The 19880-nt window shown below is 40.8% G+C and overlaps 1 protein-coding gene across 2 annotated transcripts in view; it reads right to left on the reverse strand.

Moving 5' to 3' along the window:
* The window catches only part of MKLN1 (muskelin 1), a 380366-nt gene that overhangs the window by 357917 nt on the left and 2569 nt on the right, over nt 1–19880 (reverse strand). The gene's annotated exons all lie outside the window — the stretch shown is intronic.

Consider the following 19880-nt stretch of genomic DNA (forward strand, 5'->3'; position numbering starts at 1 on the left):
AATTTATACAGAGCCTTACAAGTCATGTCATATAGGAAGTATAATCTACTGAAGTTTGTGATGGCTTGAATGCTGGCATTTTGAAGGGGAATAGTTTAAACTGGTGCTCAGTTTTTTGACTTGAACAGCTGGGTCCCTGGAGAAGGAAATGGCAGCCTCCACTCCAGTATTCTTCCCTGGGTAATCCCATGGACAGAGGAGCCTGGCAGGCTATAATTCAGGGGGTCACAGAGAGTTGGACACAACTGAGCGACTGAGCACATTGGGTGGACAGTGATATCACCCACTAAGACATTTTTTAAAGAGATGAGGCCAGCTGTGGTCATGTTTGGTTTGGGATGCCTGGGGAACACTCACAGGTTATGAGGAGGCAGTTTGATCTGGAAGTCTGAGAGTACAGGTTCAGGAAGCATCAGTACACGATAGGCAACAATCGACTCCAAGGGGATGAAAGAGTTATGTGGGGGGAGTGTCATGGAAGAGAAAAGGGCCCAGGAGAGAAACCAGAGTAATACCAAAACTTAAAACATGGGCAGAGAAAGGATTTCCTCCCCCTCCCCCCAAAAAAAGGAGATCAAGAGAAGGTAAAGCCAGAGAGAGGGAAACTAGAGAGAGGTTGCAGGAGGGAAACTAGTGGAGTGAGGTATCACAGAGGACAAGGGAAAAGCACATTTCAACGAGCAGGCTGTGGTCAACAACAGTAAACGCTGTCAAGAGATCAAGTGAGAAAAGCCCAAGAAGCATCTACGGAGGGAGCTCCAAGAAGGTATCTGTCCAGTTGGGTGAGAGCTGGGTCAGTGGAGGCAGAAGGCAGCTCACGGTGAATTGAGGAATTGGTGGAACCAGTGAATGCAGACAACTGTTTCAAAAAATTTGCCTTCAAAGTAGAAGATATAATCCCTAGATTTTCTTCCTAAAAGTAGGGACATGAGGCCACCATGAAGACTCACCTACCACCTTTGCATTAGCTCAATTACCTCACGGCCATGCTCTTGGTAGGCATGGCCTGTGTGTTGAAGGTGAACCAAGACATAATGGATGAGCACTGTAAGGGGTCTGGATGAGAGAGGAGGAGCAGGGCGCAGGCACCAGGGAACACGGACCAGGAGCTAGAAGTAAGCTGGAGTTACTATGCACACAGAGGCCAGGAATAGTCATGCTGGACAGGCAGCCCACCACCACCAGCTCTGTTATCCTGAATCCTTCACCATCGGGGTTTCCATTCTCACCCCTTCATGACATGAAGTAAAGTTTCTGACATTCACAACAACTCCTCAGATCTAATCTCCTCAACTCCTCTTAGTAACTTGTATTCCAAGGAGAAGATAGGAAAGTTCTGGCCTGGGTGGTGCTAAAAGGGACACAGAGGCAATGGCAGTAATCAACCTGAAAAGCTTGCCGTGATAGTGACCTGAGCCTAAAAACCAGGAGTTGAATTAGGCCCTACATCAGTAGCAAAACCAGCTGCATGGCTTGATTAAATGAAACATTATTTCTCAATTGCAATCATTCCCGGATCTCTAGGTTCTCTAAAATGCAACTGTGACTGAACTGGAAGGCTTAACTGTCTTCAGACTGTGATTACAGCACAGAGAGGAGACAAAGAATGGTGGTGAACATCACAAATAAAGACAGTATGTTTGTCTTATATGGAGACTAGCTAAGCTGCACAAACCGAGTTTCTGGCTGAAGATTTTTTTTTTTCATTTTACTCAACTCAATATAATCATTTACCCACTGGATATTGCTTAAGGGGCAGAGTTTTCATCTAATTCTCATTTAAGGAGACTGAAAAGGAAAAACTAAATAATAATACCTCATTTGTGTATGGTGCTTGTCTTTCAAAGAAGACATCATAACCCATTTTATACGATCTAATTTACATTAACAATCCTTTTATAATGTAAATACTAGGAAGGGCTATTATCATCTTACAAAGGATGCAGAGAAGAAATCGAGGCATGCAGGTATGAAATGATGAGTTCAACAATGTAACTTCCATTTTAGAGATGTAACAGCGAGCTTGTTCTTTTTGGTTTTATAAGGAAGCCATGCTTTAGAAAAACATGTTTATTAAGCTGTTACCTTACCCTTAAATTTTAAGATGAAAAATACCTTCTTAAAAGAAATCACAAGGGCCAAAATGTTCATTTTGTTCCACAGATCAAAACTCTCTCCCAAATGTAGACGACAATCAATCAATTCCTATCACTCAAGTCTGATTTTAATCAGCACAGTTCTCACCATCTGTGCCACACATATTATGAGTCGTTGGTGAGTATCACTCTCCTCTTTACATATACTATGCTGCAGTGATCTTGTCATCTCAGTTGGACTTGGAAATTGCCATTCTATGTACTAATTCTGCATATATGTAAAGTCACTGACACTTTCAAGTTTGTATGAGCTTCCATTTGGGTGGGGGTAACATTTTTCTGATCTTTTCAGGTATTCGTTCATTCATTCATTCATTTATTCATACTCTCAAGCACTCACACATCCATTCAACAAGCACTGATTGTGTGCCCCAAATGTGAAAACATTACCCTAGATGTAAAAGAAAGAGGAAGAAGACAAAAATCACTTACTTCAGGAAACTCACAGCCCAATGAGGGAGTCAGAAGACCAAACAACTGTCGTTCAGTGTGGTAGGTGTGGAGATGGAGTGACACATGAAAACAGTCTGGGGACCATAGAGGGGGGTTGACCTCTGGCAAGGAAGGCCTCTTAGATCTGAGTATGCCAGGAAGAAGGGGATTGGGATATTCCGAGTAGAGGATAAAGCATGAGCAAAGGCATAGATAAGAGCACCCTGTGCATTTGGGGAATCACAGGAAGCATGGTATAACCCCAGGTTCTTCCATATTCTATGACTGGTTCTATTTCATTATCCAGGCCCTGAACATCAACATGTGTGAAGAGAAAAGTGAAACTGTTAGTCACTCAGTCGTGTCCTACATTTTGTGACCGCATGGACTGTAGCCTGTCAGACTCCTCTCTCTGTGGAATTCTCCAGGCAAGAATACTGGAGTGGTTAGCCTTCCCTTCTCCAGGGGATCTTCCTGTTCCAGGGATCGAACCCAGGTCTCCTGAATTGCAGGTGGATTCTTTACTATCTGAGCCACCAGGGAAGCCCTAGGATGTCAACATAAATAATTTTATGAAGGGAAATATATGGTCCCTGGGTTGTCTTCAGTCATGTAAGTAAAAATACATTTTACATGGGATCTGTACCAAAGTACTTTTTGAAACACTATTTGAAAAATGTCACACAGGTATCAGGTCAAAATCAAAGCTTGGATCTGGTCTACCCAAAGTTTGTATTCTCCATATTTCATATCCAGGGGGAGGCAGGTAAGAACAGCCTACCTATTCATCGAATATAGGTAGGTGAATACTTAGTCCACCTCCATTATGATGTCCGTATAAAAGAATTATATAGAAATACTTCCAAATACAGCATTTTCAAATGCACAACATTGGGTGGGCCAGATTTTTCCTGTTTACCTCTTAACCATTCAGCCTTGGTACTGCCCAGCCATCAAAAACCAGCCTTATAGATTCTTATCAATACCCCTACTACACAGTAGCAAAAGGAGTTTGGAAACAGTCTGAAAATTCTGCACCCAAGTCCCTGCAGGGACAGGTCTTTCCTGAAGCTTCTGAGAAGTCCTGCCTGAAGGTCTTTATGCACCTTTATGAACCAGGTCAGTAACAGATAAAATGCAACCACAGATAACTCACACTGAAACTTCCATAGACTAATCTACTGCCTGGGTAGCCCTACTCTAAAATCCCTGTTAATTACTAAAAGCTTTGCACCACCAAATTGCATCCATGTTTCTATTTGGAAATTTTTCAGAGACTCTAAGAGTTCAAAATAACTAATCTATGTTGGTTCCTGACCAATTATAGAATCCTCTCTAAGACAACATTTTCAATTTGGCTACACCATGCAGCATCTGGGATCTTATAATAGTTTCCTGACCAGGGATTGAACTTCCACCCTCTGCATAGAAAGCAAGGAGTCTTAACCACTGGATCACCAGCAAAGTCCCTCTAAGACATCATTTCTTCATTCATCTACTCCTTGACCCACTCAAAGAACATCAACTTCCTCATTTCTCATTCTCTTCAAGCCAATCCAGTCAGTATTTGTCCCCCATACTCCCATCACTTCTAGGCAAATAGATGTGGAAACAGTAGCTGACTTTATTTTTGGGGGCTCCAAAATCACTGCAGATGGGGATTGCAGCCATGAAATTAAAAGATGCTTACTCCTTGGAAGGAAAGTTATGACCAACCTAGATAGCATATTCAAAAGCAGAGATATTACTTTGTCGACAAAGGTCCATCTAGTCAAGGCTATGGTTTTTCCAGTGGTCATGTATGGATGTGAGAGTTGGACTATAAAGAAAGCTGAGCACTGAAGAATTGACACTTTTGAACTGTGGTGTTAGAGAAGACTCCTGAGAGTCCCTTGGACTGCAAGGAGATCCAACCAGTCCATCCTAAAGAAGATCAGTCCTGAGTGTTCATTGGAAGGACTAATGTTGAAGCTGAAACTCCAATACTTTGGCCACCTGATGAGAAGAGCTGACTCATTTGAAAAGAGCCTGATTCTGGGAAAGATTGAGGGCAGGAGGAGAAGGGGACGACAGAGGATGAGATGGTTGGATGGCATCACTGACTCAATGGACATGGGTTTGGGTAGACTCTGGCAGTTGGTGATGGATAGGGAGGCCTGGCATGCTGCGGTTCATGGGGTCGCAAAGAGTCAGACACGACTGAGCGACTGAACTGAACTGAAATTCTACTACAAACATACTTGTGAAGGCTGCAATGACCTCTGTGTTGTCAAATCCACTGGTCAGTTTTCCATCCTAATCTTACTGCCCTCTCAGCAGCCATAATACTTGGCCCTAGTGAGCCATCTCTTTTCACTGAAACATTTTCTTTGCTTTGCTTCCATCACACCACATGTGCTTCGTTTCTACCTTTTCAGTCTCTTTTGCTGGGTCCTTCCTGATTTCTGAATGCTGGGAGCTCCCTTGGGCTTGGTCCTCTACAATTGCCCATCTAGCTCATTGCTTTAAATACCATATCTCTTGTCCTAATGTCTGTCTTGGAAGCTGCGGAGGGTTTTTTCCCATAGAGACACTGAGGTTTGGGTTGGGCACTGAAGGAGGCAAAGAGTTGGCTGAGGAGAGTAGATCCTAAGGGAAAAGAGTGGGGAAAAGCACAAAAGTGTGGAAAGGCAAACTGCATTCAGAGAAGACAGGGCAGTCTGATGTGGGTTGAAAATAACTGGTTAGGGAGGTTGTAGTAATATCGAGAAGAACCTTGGTTTACAGTTAAGGGACTTTATGCTGGACTTCACACTGAAGACAATAAGCATGAAAGGTATTACAGGTTCCTAAATAGGGAAGAGATGTGAACATTCATATTAAAAAAAATAAATAAAACTGTAGTAGCAGGATGACAGCCGAACTAGAGTAAACTGAGACTGGAGCCAGGAAAGCCAATTAGAAGGTCACTGTAATAGTCTAAGGAAGGGATTATGGTCTGAATCACCATAGCAGCAGGGGGATGAAGAGTAGTGAGAAATCCAAGGGAGATTTAGAAGTAGCATCGAGGACATAGTTATTGATTAGATAGCCACTTGGGAGTAGGGGAGAGAGGCCAAAGTTGAAGTGTAATGACATCAACTAAGCTAAATAGGAAGAGAGCAAAAGTGGGGGGAAGGGAGGATGATGATATTAAGTTCTCAGTGACTATAGGCTATCCAGTAGCAAATGAAAGACACATCTGCGGATCAGGAGCAAAGTTTGGACTGACTATATAGGTTCAGAAGTCAGGGCCCACTGGTAGCTAAATTTTCAGGATGGATGGGATATCCTGAGGAGGCCATAGAGTGAGAAGAATGCCAAGACCCTGAGGGGAAAAAAGCACGCAGGCAGCAGTCAGAGGAAGAAGAGCCGGAGGAGGAGATTGGAAAGGTCCAGAGAGATAGCGCGAGAATGGGACAGAGTGAAGTCTGCAAGTAAAGGGAGAAGAAAGCTTCAAAGAAGAAAGGATAAACAATTCTCTTTGGGGTAGGATGAATGATAAAGTCTGGGGATTAGATCTGATGAGCACAGTTTCTAGAGCATTGGAAGTCAACCTGGAATGCATAAAGTGAAGACTCTTCTTGGAAGTTCGGCTGTGAGAGAAGCAGGAAATGGCTGGGAAGAAAATGGAGTTGGGCAAGGTGTAGACATTTTTTTATTTTAATGAAATGGAAGTCTTTAGTACAACAGATGGCTAGCTAGCTTCTGATTAAAGAACTCTTGTGAGTGCACTACTCCATAAGACAACCCCACTGCATTTTTTTAACCAGCAATTGATCACTCAGTTCAGTTCAGCATGTATTCGTTAAGTACCTTCTATGTCCAGAGCACTGGGCTTGGCATTCCAGTGCCTAAAAATATATGCAAAACATGAGGTGGATTTAGAATATTCAAAACTCACAAAGAAGAAAATCTGTTGTAAGTCCACTATTGAGATATTATTACTATCAATATTTTCCTGTGTCCGTCCAGTCATTCTTCTCTTTTGAGCATATATATTGAAAAATAAATTATCTACATTTTCTGATATCATGGCATCTTCCACAATCTGCTTCCTACTGGATGCATAGTTTTCATCAAAGGAACGTATTATGATTTATAGAATACTTCTTTTTGAACTTGTAGGTTATCTCTAAGTGTTCAATATTATAAAGAAGGTATGCTTTACTAAGTACTCTTATATTAAATGTTGTGAGTGTTTCTGGTTATTTTCTTAGGATAAAGTCTTAAAAATGAAATTACTCTTTTAAATGTTTTGCACATATTAAGATTTTAAGTACATAATGCCAAACTGCTCTCTAGAATGCTTGAATCAATTTGAAAGTGAAAGTGGCTCAGTCATGTCCAACTCTTCGCAATTCCATGGACTGTAGCCTGCGGGCTACTCTGTACATGGAATTTTCCAGGTCAGAATACTGAAGTGGGTAGCCGCTCCCTTCTCTACGGGATCTTCTCGACCCAGAGATCAAACCCAGGTCTCCTGCATTACAGGCAGATTCTTTACTGTCTGAGCCACCAGGGAAGCTCATGAACCAATTTACATGCCCCATATTGTATGAGGGTGTTTATTTCCCTGAATCTTTATCTATGGAAGTTATTATTTTAAAATTCTTGACAATTTGTTAGGTACAAAGATATCTGGTTTTATTTGGTGGCTCAGACAGTAAAAAGAACGTGCCTGCAATGCGGGAGACCCAGGTTTGATTCCTGGGTCAGGAAGATCCCCTGGAGAAGGGAATGGCTACCCACTCCAGCATTTGTGCCTGGAGAGATCCATGAACAGAGTAGCCTGGTAGGGTACAGTCCATGCGGTCACAAAGAGTCGGACATGACTAACTGACTGACACTTTCACTCTTCTTTCACTTCTTCTTTACTATTAACTCTGGACCTTTTTCATTTTAGTTGACCAGTTGAATTCCCTTTCTTCTCTTTTGCTTTTTCATATTCTTTACCCACATGGCTTGTTCATGTCTTTTACCTTCTCATGTTCTTTACACTTCTTTTTAAATGTATTTTTGTTATAAACTTGTAAGAGTACTTTATATATAAAGGACACTGCTGCTGCTGCTGCTAAGTTGCTTCAGTCGTGTCCGACTCTGTGCGACCCCATAGACGGCAGCCCATCAGGCTCCCCTGTCCCTGGGATTCTCCAGGCAAGAACACTGGAGTGGGTTGCCATTTCCTTCTCCAATGCATGAAAGTGAAAAGTGAAAGTGAAGTCGCTCAGCCGTGTCCAACTCTTAGTGACCCCATGGACTGCAGCCTACCAGGCTCCTCCTCCCATGGGATTTTCCAGGCAAGAGTACTGGAGTGGGGTGCTATTGCCTTCTCCGATAAAGGACACTACCCTTTGTCATATATATATTTGGTTGCAAAAATTCTAGAATCTCTCATTTATCTTTTAATTTTGTTTGTGGTACTGTTTCATCTACATAAACTAAAAAGTTTCAAGTAGTCAAATCTATAAATGTTTTCCTTTTACAAATCATAAGCCTTTATTCTTTCACTCAGGTTTTTACCACTCTAAGGTCAAGAAATGCTTGCACCACTTTCATTTTTCAACACATATCACTTCTCTTGTATGAGTCATTTTTAATATTTAACTCTCTATGTACTGAAAATTTATTCCATTCCTTACTAATCATGTTTGTTCTATCCTTTGAGGATGCTTTGGTTTCAGGAAAGAGAAATCTAACTCAAATAGGCTTAAACAAAATATTGAATCTATTGGCTCCCGTAAGTAGAAAAGTTCAAAGACTTCAGGGACATGTTTGGCTAGATGGCTCACACAATGTGGAGAGGATTTGATGGTTCCCTCTTTACCTCTCTGCTTTAGTCCCTAGTGAGAGCTCCATTCTCAATAGACTCTCCCCTCCTGGTCCCTAGATGGTGGCCAAGACCTTCCAGGTTACATGCTACTGCTTTCACTGCCAGAGGAATGTGTCTTTGTCTTAGCATTACCACAAAAACCCTGACATTGTCTTTCCTTGATTGGACTGATTTAGGTCACATGCCCATACATGACGCAGTTGCTGGAGCCAAGGGCATAAAACTCACTGATAGACTTAGTCTGGACCACATGACCCTCACCCTGGAAATAAAGGTGGAGTTAGTTTTCTTGAAACTACATGGATGCCCTACAGAAAAGAGTGACTGAGAAAGAGGGATACATTCAAGAAGGTAACTAAGGTAAGGGACTATATCTTTAAATGTCAAGATCGTTGCTTTTGATGAAAAACAGCAAATCCTCTGCCATTTGAAAACATTTGTTCTACCACTATTAATGCAGTAGAAATTAGAGTTAAGATCATGAAAGACATGATCCTTTCCTTAGGTAAGAAATCCTTTACATTCAAGTTGTATAGGGATCACCTGGGCATATCGTAGTTTCAAAAAGTCTAATCATATGCGGTTGGAACAATTTCCTCCATGGCTAACTAATCTATAGGTTCTCTGAATTCCTTCTTTAAGACAGGTTCCATAGACCCAGTAGAAATAAGACCATAGCCCTAATTCTCCCCTGAATCCATTCTGGTAAAGTCTCTGTCTCCTGGCTACTTTTTTTCTGGTTAGTTATTTTGGTGATCCCTTGTCTTTTTTTTTTTAAACCATAAGTCTTACCTATACACTTTGCAATGTCTTTTCCTGGCTTGTGACCTGAGACCTATACCTTGACCTAAATATCTTTTAAGAGGAGCCCTCCAAGGAGTCAGCTAGAGCTAACTAAGTTGACCTTTGGCGTGCTGGGGCTTTAAGTCGACCACATAGTGATTCAGAAGAGGCAAGACACAATAGTACCCACGTGCTGTGCGCCAGGCACAGCTCAAAATGTTCTGCCCAGGGAAAGCCATCATCTGACTCCATGAATGGATTAGTGGCCTTATAAGAAGAGATGATCTCTCTCTACCTGTGGATACAGCAAGAAGGTGTTCATCTGCATCAGATACCAAATCTGCTGAGAGCTTGGTCTTGGACTTACTAGCCTTTAGAAGAGAGAAATAAACATTTTTTTGTATAAGTTATCCAGTCAATGGTATTGGTTATAGCAGCTCCAACTGACAAAGACATCATCCTCCCTGCCTCTGTGACCCTGTACAGCGACTGTACAGTGACTTGGCATCTGTGGGCCAACAACAGTCTCTTTCTACCCCTTTGTAGAAGTTTTGATCACAGTTTTTCTTCTTGTCTTAGTCCTTTCTCTACTGCTGGCTGCTCTTCTGTTCTTCAACTTATTGTATGATATACCATCACTTAATTACTGTTTTTACAGCCCTCCCCCAAACATTGCAATGTGGGAGACCTGGGTTCAATCCCTGGGCTGGGAAGATCCTCTGGAGAAGGCAACGGCTACCCACGCCAGTATTCTGGCCTGGAAAATTCCATGGACAGAGGAGGCTGGCAGGCTACAGTCCATGGGTTGTACATGACTGAGTGACTTTCACTTTCACTTCTTTCTGCCCAAACTTGACCACAATAAATACATCTATTGAAGACACGTTCTGATTTTAAAGGTATTAAAAATGTGTAGGGAAAGCCTTATATATTAGCGTCTAGTGAACTAGACTATAGCTGGATGATTCTGGCTTTTAGCCACCTGTTAACATCAGTCTGTCTCATTCAGTAACACTATTCCTTCTTTATTATTATCTTACTATAGAAAAGAAAGAAAGTGAAGTCGCTCGGTCATGTCCGACTCTTTGTGACCCCATGGATGGTAGCCTATCAGGCTCCTCCATCAATGGGATTTTCCAAGCAAGACTACTAGAATGGGTTGCTATTATCTTACTATATCTATAAACAAAAAACAAACAGAAAACCATTGTCTCCAGTACTTTTCTCAGAGCCTACTTGTCTCTGGATGTTAAGCCCTCTAGCATTATTTTCACAGGTCTGAGTCCTTCTTTAGAGTGAGTTTTCCCCTTACTCCTATCTATTTTCTGTGAGTGTCCTTTAAAAACAAGAGCTAATCAGACGCTCCTTGAGTAGCAACATTGATCTTTTTTACTTAGATGCTCTCTTTTCTGTATTGAAATCACTGGCTTTATAAGAGTTCAAATTTCAAGTCATTTTGCTACTCTTGAGCTCTCTTTCCTAGTTTCTGGCCAGATAGAGCCTTATGTCTGTATTTTCTCTTAACTTGCTCAAGTCTTCTTTATATCCGGTTAGCAAGCAAAGAATTGCCTTCTCCGGGTACTACAAATTCAAGGATACCGTGGTCACTTACTTTAAGCTGTATGTCACTTCCACTTCACCAACACATTCTTCTTAGCTGGTTAGAATTAAGCTTAGAACAGTACCTCTTCAATAAGCGATTAGTTTAAATTTAAGTCATGCCAACTTTATTTGATGCCCACTTTTCAGCAGAATGAGCTTGTCAGTAGATGTTGAAGTTCTCCATTACCCCTATATTGTGGCCCTGTCCTATTAATTCTGCCATTTGTATTGGGAAAGCATTATTGATGTTGCCATAACAGGATCACAAGGCATGTTAGAACTAGCTGACAAAACATGGCCAGTGGAGAGAGAGTGTGAGCCCAGTAGGGAGTGAAGAGCTCTTTCTAGGGTATGGGCTGTAAATACAGAAGCTGGCTTGGATTAGGGCAGCTGAACTATGCAAGACCTGATGTCTCTCACCAAGGTGAAGTTCAAAAAGCTACTAATACTATGAAGTCCAGCATGAAGGCACACGTGTACAGTTTAAGGAGACCATGGCAGGAGTGTGGACAACACAATACAACCCTCTGGAATGAGGACTGGTCAGTGATAAGCTAAACAAGACATCAGAATCAAGGTCAAAAAGACCAGGGTTCAGGAGAATGTCCCAAATATAAAGGGAATCTGGATGCAAGGCAAAATGACCAGAGACAGAAGGTGTGGAGGTCAAGGTGGAAGCACAGAATTGAAAAAACATGGAGTGGGAGGTATAATAGGAGGAGCCTACAGATGTCAAAGGCTCACAGCTGACCTGACTGGAAGGAAGCAAGATGCTGGGGCTGATATTGATGACATCAGTTCAGTTCAGTTCAGTTCAGTCCCTCAATTGTGTCTGACTCTTTGTGACCCCATGAACTGCAGCACGCCAGGCCTCCCTGTCCATCACCAACTCCCGGAGTTCACTCAAACTCATGTCCATCAAGTTGGTGATGCCATCCAGCCATCTCATCCTCTGTCATCCCCTTCTCCTCCTGCCCCAAATCTGTACCATCATCAGAGTCTTTTCCAATGAGTCAACTCTTCACATGAGGTGGCCAAAGTATTGGAGTTTCAGCTTTAGCATCAGTCCTTCCAAAGAACACCCAGGACTGATCTCCTTTAGGATGGACTGGTTGGATCTCCTTGCAGTCCAAGGGACTCTCAAGAGTCTTCTCCAACACTACAGTTCAAAAGCATCAATTCTTTGGCGCTCAGCTTTCTTTATAGTCCAACTCTCACATACATACACGACCACTGGAAGAACCATAGCCTTGACTAGATGAACCTTTGTTGGCAAAGGAATGTCTCTGCTTTTGAATATGCTATCTAGGTTGGTCATAACTTTCCTTCTGAGGAGTAAGCGTCTTTTAATTTCATGGCTGCAATCACCATATGCAGTAATTTTGGAGCCCCAAAAAATAAAGTCTGACAGTTTCCACTGTTTCCCCATCTATTTCCCATGATGTGATGGGACCAGATGCCATGATCTTTGTTTTCTGAATGTTGAGCTTTAAGCCAACTTGTTCACTCTCCTCTTTCACTTTCATCAAGAGGCTTTTTAGTTCCCCTTCACCTTCTGCCATAAGGGTGGTGTCATCTGCATATCTGAGGTTATTGATATTTCTCCCGGCAATCTTGATTCCAGCTTGTGCTTCTTCCAGCCCAGCGTTTCTCATGATGTACACCGCATATAAGTTAAATAAGCAGGGTGACAATATACAGCCTTGACGTACTCCTTTTCCTATTTGGTACCAGTCTGTTGTTCCATGTCCAGTTCTAACTGTTTCTTCCTGACCTGCATACAGGTTTCTCAAGAGGCAGGTCAGGTGGTCTGGTATTCCCATCTCTTTCAGAATTTTCCACAGTTTATTGTGATCCACACAGTCAAAGGCTTTGGCATAGTCAATAAAGCAGAACTAGATGTTTTTCTGACATACTTTCTCTCTGATCAGAACTGGCATTTAAATTTTGGGGAGCTCGGAGAACTAGAACTATAGGCAGGGCTCCTTAGATAATCCAGCATCTTGTTCCATCTGGAAGGCAAAGGCAAGACACCTAGCCAGCTGCCTTATTGTAAGCTCCTGTGACGTCACTTCTGCTTTTATTTTGATGGTTCTACCAGCCATCAACGTTCAGGTTTCTGAGTTTTCATTTGTATTCGTAAGTTCTTAACTCACATGGCTATTCTATTTTGCCTTTAATTGTGTGTTTCTTTTGAACAAATTATGTACCTTCATATTGGTGCAATACAACAACTAATTCCCTGGTGGCTCAGCTGGTAAAGAATCCACCTGCAATGCCGGAGACCTGGGTTTAATCCCTAGGTTGGGAAGATCCCCTGGAGAAGGGAACAGCTACCCACTCCAGTATTCTGGCTTGGAGAATTCCATGGACTGTATAGTCCATGGGGTCACAAAAAGTTGGACACGACTGATCGACTTTCACTTACTTATTACTTACTGTGTACAGGTACCATGCTAGCTGATTTACATATACTATGTCTTATTTAATTCCCACAGCACCTCCTTGGGAGGTGGGTATTACGATGCTCATTTTAAAAAGAGGAAAATGAAGCTTATATGGTTTATGTAATCATCCTGAGGTCACACATCTGGGACACAAAGTGCTCAGATTTAAACTTAATTTTTGCCTATGCATCTGAGGCTTAAACGACTATATTTATACTGTAATACATTCAAACCACTGACACCTGTCAGCCACTAGATTTTTAAATTTATCTTCTATCCTCTTTTATCTCTAACTCCCTAACAGTACTGCAGTATATAAAAATGATCATTAGTAAGTAGTTACTGAATGAATTAATGCAGCTTAAAAATGTTATTAGAATTACTATGTCCTCTCTTGGTTTGGGTGTTGATATAGACAAGCGATAAGAATTCTTCAGTTTGCTCTACAGAAACAGGACACTGACATGCATTCATTCATTACATGGCTGAGAAGGGGCCAACTGGTAATCCACACTGAACTGAGGAGACATGCTAAGTCAGATGTAGGCAAATGTGTTTATATGTTCAAATAAATTTGAGAAGTTAAAATAAAGGGTATACATGAAACAGATTATTTTCTTCAGAGCTCTGAATCTGAAAATCTTTCTCACGACATGGTCTTCTTGTTTGTCTGAAATCAGAGGTTGCCAAACTAACATCCATGGGCCAAATCCAGCCCACCCCTGTTTTCGCATGGCCTGTCAGCTAAAAATGGTTTTCACATTGTTAAGTAGCTGAAAAACATCAAAAGAAGAATGATACTTCATGACATGCAAAACTTATATGAAATTCAAAGCTCATTTTCCATAAATAAAGCTTAATTGGAAACACAGCCAAGGTCATTCACTTACTTATTGTCTATGGCTGCTTTAGCACTACAAAGGCAGAGCTGAGTAGGTGGGACAGAGACTGTGTGGCCCACAAAGCCTGAACTATTACCCTTTACAGAAAAATTTACTAGTCTCTGGTCTCACTAAGTAACACAGGATGTTATAACATTTTAAATATTGTTTAAGTGACATCTATTACTTTGGTTTCTAACTGGAGGACCCTGGACCCAAAAGTCATGACATCTCTTTTTGCGGTGTAGAAGGTTTCCACATTCTCAGGACAAAGTCAAACCCTTTCCTCCTTCGGCATCCTCTACATTCTCTCCCGAAAGCAGTAGCACCTTTTGGCAGAAGCAATAACAAACTGAGAAGCTGGTGGTTTCTCTAAGAGGTAGTATGTTTCTTCCTGACCAAAGTCATTTTTCTCTTTGATTGGAAACTGGGGCTGGGCATCCTTATGAGTGGTTACAGTGTATTACAGAAACGGATTCTCCAGACTCCATCAACCAATTCAAGGTGATATGATGGAGTCACATTGGTGAGGAAAAGCAAATTGCTCTTTTTGTCATCACCCAGGACTTAAATAAAGACAAAAATGACTCAGAATGACGAGACACGGGTGCATATTATTTATCAAAATATTTTCAGGAGGCATTTAACACCCCAGCAACGTGGCATTGTGAGAGCTCAATTAACATGTTAGCTCGGGAGTAAAACCAAGGGATCTTTCTAAGATCAAGTTTGGTTTACAGTACAGTTCAAGAGAATATGCTTTATTTATTTATTGAGACACAAAGACACATACTATTGTTGTTGTTTTTTGTATCTCTATTTCTCTTTCTGTATCTTTGTCTTTCTCTCCAATTTAACAAAAATATACTGATCATTGATTATACCTGAGAGGTACAGGGAAAGCCCTAAGGATACAAAAATAAATCAGATAATTGCAACTTTCAAGGAGCTTACGGTTTATGAGGAAAACAAATTATAGTGATCTTCCTGGACTTTGGGGCAGCATTTAACATGAGTTGATGTTAAATGCTTAATATATTCTTAATATATCCTCCTTAATATATTCCTCTCTTGGTGGCTTTAGTCCCATAGTCTCCTGGTTTTAGTTCTCTGGTTTCTGATTCTCAGTCTCCATTATCAGGTCTTTTTTTTTCTCTCTCTCTATTCAATCTCTAAATGATCAGAGTTTAATCATGGGTCTGCTTTTCTTTTGATTCTATCTACCCTCCCTAGGCAATCTTCTCTCAAATTTATAAATCCAGTTCTAGCAACTCTCTTGAACTTCCAATCCATATAATGAAACTGCAGTAAACATCTCCACTTAGACAGATACTGCAATTCTGCAAATGTCCCAAGATTTTCCATCTCAGTCACTGACGTCCGTACTCATTCATCTCCTTTTTGAAGAAATCTCAAGTCAGTCATGACACTACCTCCCTCTCCATAACTCACTAATTCCATCCAATTGTCAAATTCTTTAAAATAGCTCTTGACTTGGATCATTTCTCTTCCTGAGCACACTATCACTGTAGATGAGGAAGCCATGCCTCACAATTTTTAACAGTTGTCCACCATTATGTGTAACTGTACCATAATTTATTTAACCATTTCTCTATCAATGGACATGTAGGTTGTTTTCATTCTTTATCTACCATAAATAATGCTTCAGCAAAGATACTGGAAGAGTCATTCTTCAATACTTGTCAGTATGTCTATTGGATAAATATAGAAAAATGGAGCTGCTAGGCCAAAGGCTTTGTACATTTAGAAATTTGATAAATATTGCCAAGTTACCCTCCACAGGGGTTATACCAATTTTCATCCTATTGACAATGTAAAATAATGCCCACTCCCCAGCCTGGCAAACTAAAGTATGCTAATTAAACTTTTTGATTTGTGTCAACTCAGTAAGTAAAATAAAGGAGAATAGGGTGGCAGATGATGACATGGTTAGATGGCATCACCGACTCAACGGACATGAATCTGAGCAAACTCCGGGAGATGGTGATGGATAGGGAAGCCTGGCATGCTGAAGTCCATGGGTTGCAGAGTCGGACACAACTTAGCAACTGAACAACAACAGTATGTAAAAAATATCTCTTATTGCAGTTGTAATTTGCATATTACTTGTTATTAGAAAGGCTGAGCACTTTTGCATATTTTAAAGACCTATTTGTGTTTCCTTAACTGCTCTCATAACTTTTACCCAGTCTCATGGGAGTTTTTGATGCTTTTCTTATTGATTAGTAGCAGTGCTCTGATTTCTTCTTAAATTATCCAATTTCCATATTCTTTCAGAATCCTAGTAATTTTTAAAACTCAGAATTTTATCAAATTTTCCCAAATAACAAGTAATCGTCAATTTTTAAAAATTTATTTTTCAATTGGAGTATGATTTCTTTACAATGTCGTGTTAGTTTCTGCTGTACAACAATGTGAATCAGCTATATGTATACACCCCATCCCTCCTGAGCTTCCCTCCCCTCACCACACCCACCCAGGTCATCACAGAGCACCAAGCTGAGCTCCCTGTGCCATACAGAAGCTTTCTACTCTCTATTTTACACATGGTAGTGTATACACATCAATGTTACTTCAAATGTTAACTCCATTATAGGGGAGCCCATTATGAATTGATTTGCAGAAGTCCTGACTACCTGCAAATAGCTTAAGACTGCTTATACCTCTATCTATGCTATGTCATTTAATTTTCCTAACAGCCCTACGAGGCATGTATTAGTATTAACTCCAAAATAAAGCTCAGAGAATATGAATGTCCAGGGTTACACAGCTAATAACCCTTCCACACCTGGAACCTTAAAAGTCTAGTAATCCACCATCACTGGCCATTCCTGAACCACATCAGGCTCTGGTCCTTGATGCCTCTAGTTTCTGATAACCAACTGCTCTTCTCTTTTGCCTTCTATAAACATGCGGTGAACATTTTTAAGTACCTACCATCTGCCAGGAATCCTCATGGGGTTTACATTTTAGAAGGGTTCTCATTTATAAGAATAAAAACACACAATAATAAAGCTTTACTAAGATGGGTGGGAAGGGGCAAGGAAGGGTACTTTCAGCCAGGTGGTCAGGGTGGACCTGCTTGAGGAAGTGACATTTAAACAAAGATTAGAATGATCAAATCCAGGAAAAGGAAATATCTAGGTGAAGTCCTTTAAATACAAGAGCAAATCTAATGCATTCGAGGAATAGAAAAATAGACCACTGAAGTTGGAGTCAGAGGAGAGTGGTGGGAGAAGAGATCAAAGAGAGGTGGTCTGGGATGCCACAGAAGGCTTTCTGTCTGGCAAAGGAGTCTGAACTTTATTTCAAGTGTAATCAGAAGACAAGGAAGGATTCTAAGACAGAAGTGATACGATCTGTGTGTTATGATTTATGCCACTCTAGCTGCATTGTGGAGAGAGGAGGCAAAAGTGGAAATAGGAAAACCAATTAGAAGCTATTACAGGAGCCCACAAGATGATGTCTGTATTAGGGTGGTGGCAGTGGAAAGAGAAAGAGACAGATTTTGGAAATGTTTTTGAGGGTTAAAGTAGACCTAAATTCTTTATGGAGGAGACATGAGAATGGAGGAAAAGGAGAAGAACCGTGAATATCTACGTGCTTTTTGGCTTGAGCAAATGGTGGATGGTGACCTAGACAGCATATTAAAAAGTAGAGACATTACTTTGTCAACAAAGGTCCGTCTAGTCACGGCTATGGTTTTTCCAGTGGTCATGTATGGATGTGAGAGTTGGACTATAAAGAAACCTGAGATCCAACCAGTCCAACCTAAAGGAAATTAGTCCTGAATATTCATTGGAAGGACTGATGTTGAAGCTGAAACTCCAATACTTTGGCCACCTGATGCGAAGAGCTGACTCATTTGAAAAGACCCTGATGCTGGGAAAGATTGAGGGCAGGAGGAGAAGGGGACAACAGAGGATGAGATGGTTGGATGGCATCACTGACTCGATGGACATGGGTATGGGTAAACTCCGGGAGTTGGTGATGGACAGGGAGGCCTCGCGTGCTGCTTGGGGTAGCAAGGAGTCAGACACAACTGAATGACTGAACTGAATAAACTGATGTCATTCAATTTGAAGAAGCCCAAAAGTATCCAGAATTTCATATTACTATATTATTTCCTTCTTTCCCTATGCATCCTTAACCTCACAGATCATGATTTTCTCTTCCTGATATTTTCATTTTCCTTCCTACTTAGTCTTTAGTTCTTCTTATCCAAAAGAACTTTTTCTATCTACCTCCTCTACTCATATCCACTCCTCAGTCCACTGCAATCTGGTTACTATCTCCTTTTCCTAATAAACTCCTTCTTTCTGAACATAACACTGACCTTGTTGTTAAAACCAAGGAATCTCTGTCTATTTTTCTTGACCTCCGTTTAGCATTTCAAACTATTGCCAATTTCTCTTGACTTCTCCAAAACTACTTGTTCCTGGTCCTTCTACCTCTCTGGATGTTCTTTTTTGTGTATTTATTTCCTCATTTTTTTCAATGTTTGCATTCCCATAAGGTTTCAGAAGAGGTCCTTCTCTCTTCTTACTCTATACCTTTTATCTTGAAGATGTCATCTACTTCCAGGGACTGTTACTCATTCTGACGATTCCAGCACATCTCTCTCTCCTGAGCTCTCAACTCAAGTAATAGAAAGCTTCATTTTGATATCCTATGGATACTTCAAACACCATGCTTCAAATTAAAACTAAATTCCCTCCTCAACCTATATCTCTTCATCTTGGCAAATGGTACCACCATCTTTCCATTTATCTGAGCTGTATTTCTTCTCCGGTTCCTGAATCCTGCAGACATAATCAATAATAAAATTCAGCTTGTTCTATACCCTGTTTTTCTTGAATCCTTCTCCTCTCTCCATTTCTATTCTTGTTGCTTTAGCTTAGGTGTCCATCATTTCCATCCCCATAATGCTGAAACAGCCTCCGAGCTAGTCTCCCTGCTTATTGTGTTGCTCACACTAATAAATTCTCCAAACTGGACTGAACTTTATAAAATGGACATTTGAGTGCCTCACTATGCTCCTTAAAACTCATCAGTAGTTCTCCAGTGGCTTTAGGGTAAGTTGAAATTTATTAGGAGGATATATAAGACTTTTCATAATACAAGACCTTGTTGATCTTTCTGGGTTCTGCTATGCATTCATACAAGACAGAATCTATTACTTGCTGGGCTCTGTCCTTCACCTTCAACTCTATGGGCACACCTTCTTACCCTCAGGACTTTACACATAATACTTTCTTTGCTTGGTCTACATTTCTCTTTGATTTGCCCACTTGTCTGGATTATTCTACTTATGCTTCAGATCTCCTCTCTAAATTCATTTTCTATGGTTAGGGACCGTGACTATGCAAGGTGAAGGTTAAATGTATACCTTTCCAATGAGCTCCCGTGTTGCTAACATCTTAGTATTGTATGATCAATTTTGCACTTATCTGTCTCCTCATTAAACTACAAGATCCTTCAGAGGAGACTGTGTTATTTATCTTTGTATTCCCACTGCCTAGCACGGTACTTGACACATAGCAGGCACTCAATAATGAATAAAGAAAGTGGAAGAGTTGGGTTTCAAAGTCAGATCTTCTCTGTCTGGTACAAATCTCACATTTCTTCATGCTACTTCTTAACATCTTGAGCCTGGAAATTTTTTAAATCTAGGTATATTTTTGCCTGTAATTAATTAAAATACAGG

This window comes from Bos indicus x Bos taurus, chromosome 4 (genome assembly GCF_003369695.1).
Source record: "Bos indicus x Bos taurus breed Angus x Brahman F1 hybrid chromosome 4, Bos_hybrid_MaternalHap_v2.0, whole genome shotgun sequence".
Lineage (NCBI taxonomy): Eukaryota > Metazoa > Chordata > Mammalia > Artiodactyla > Bovidae > Bos > Bos indicus x Bos taurus.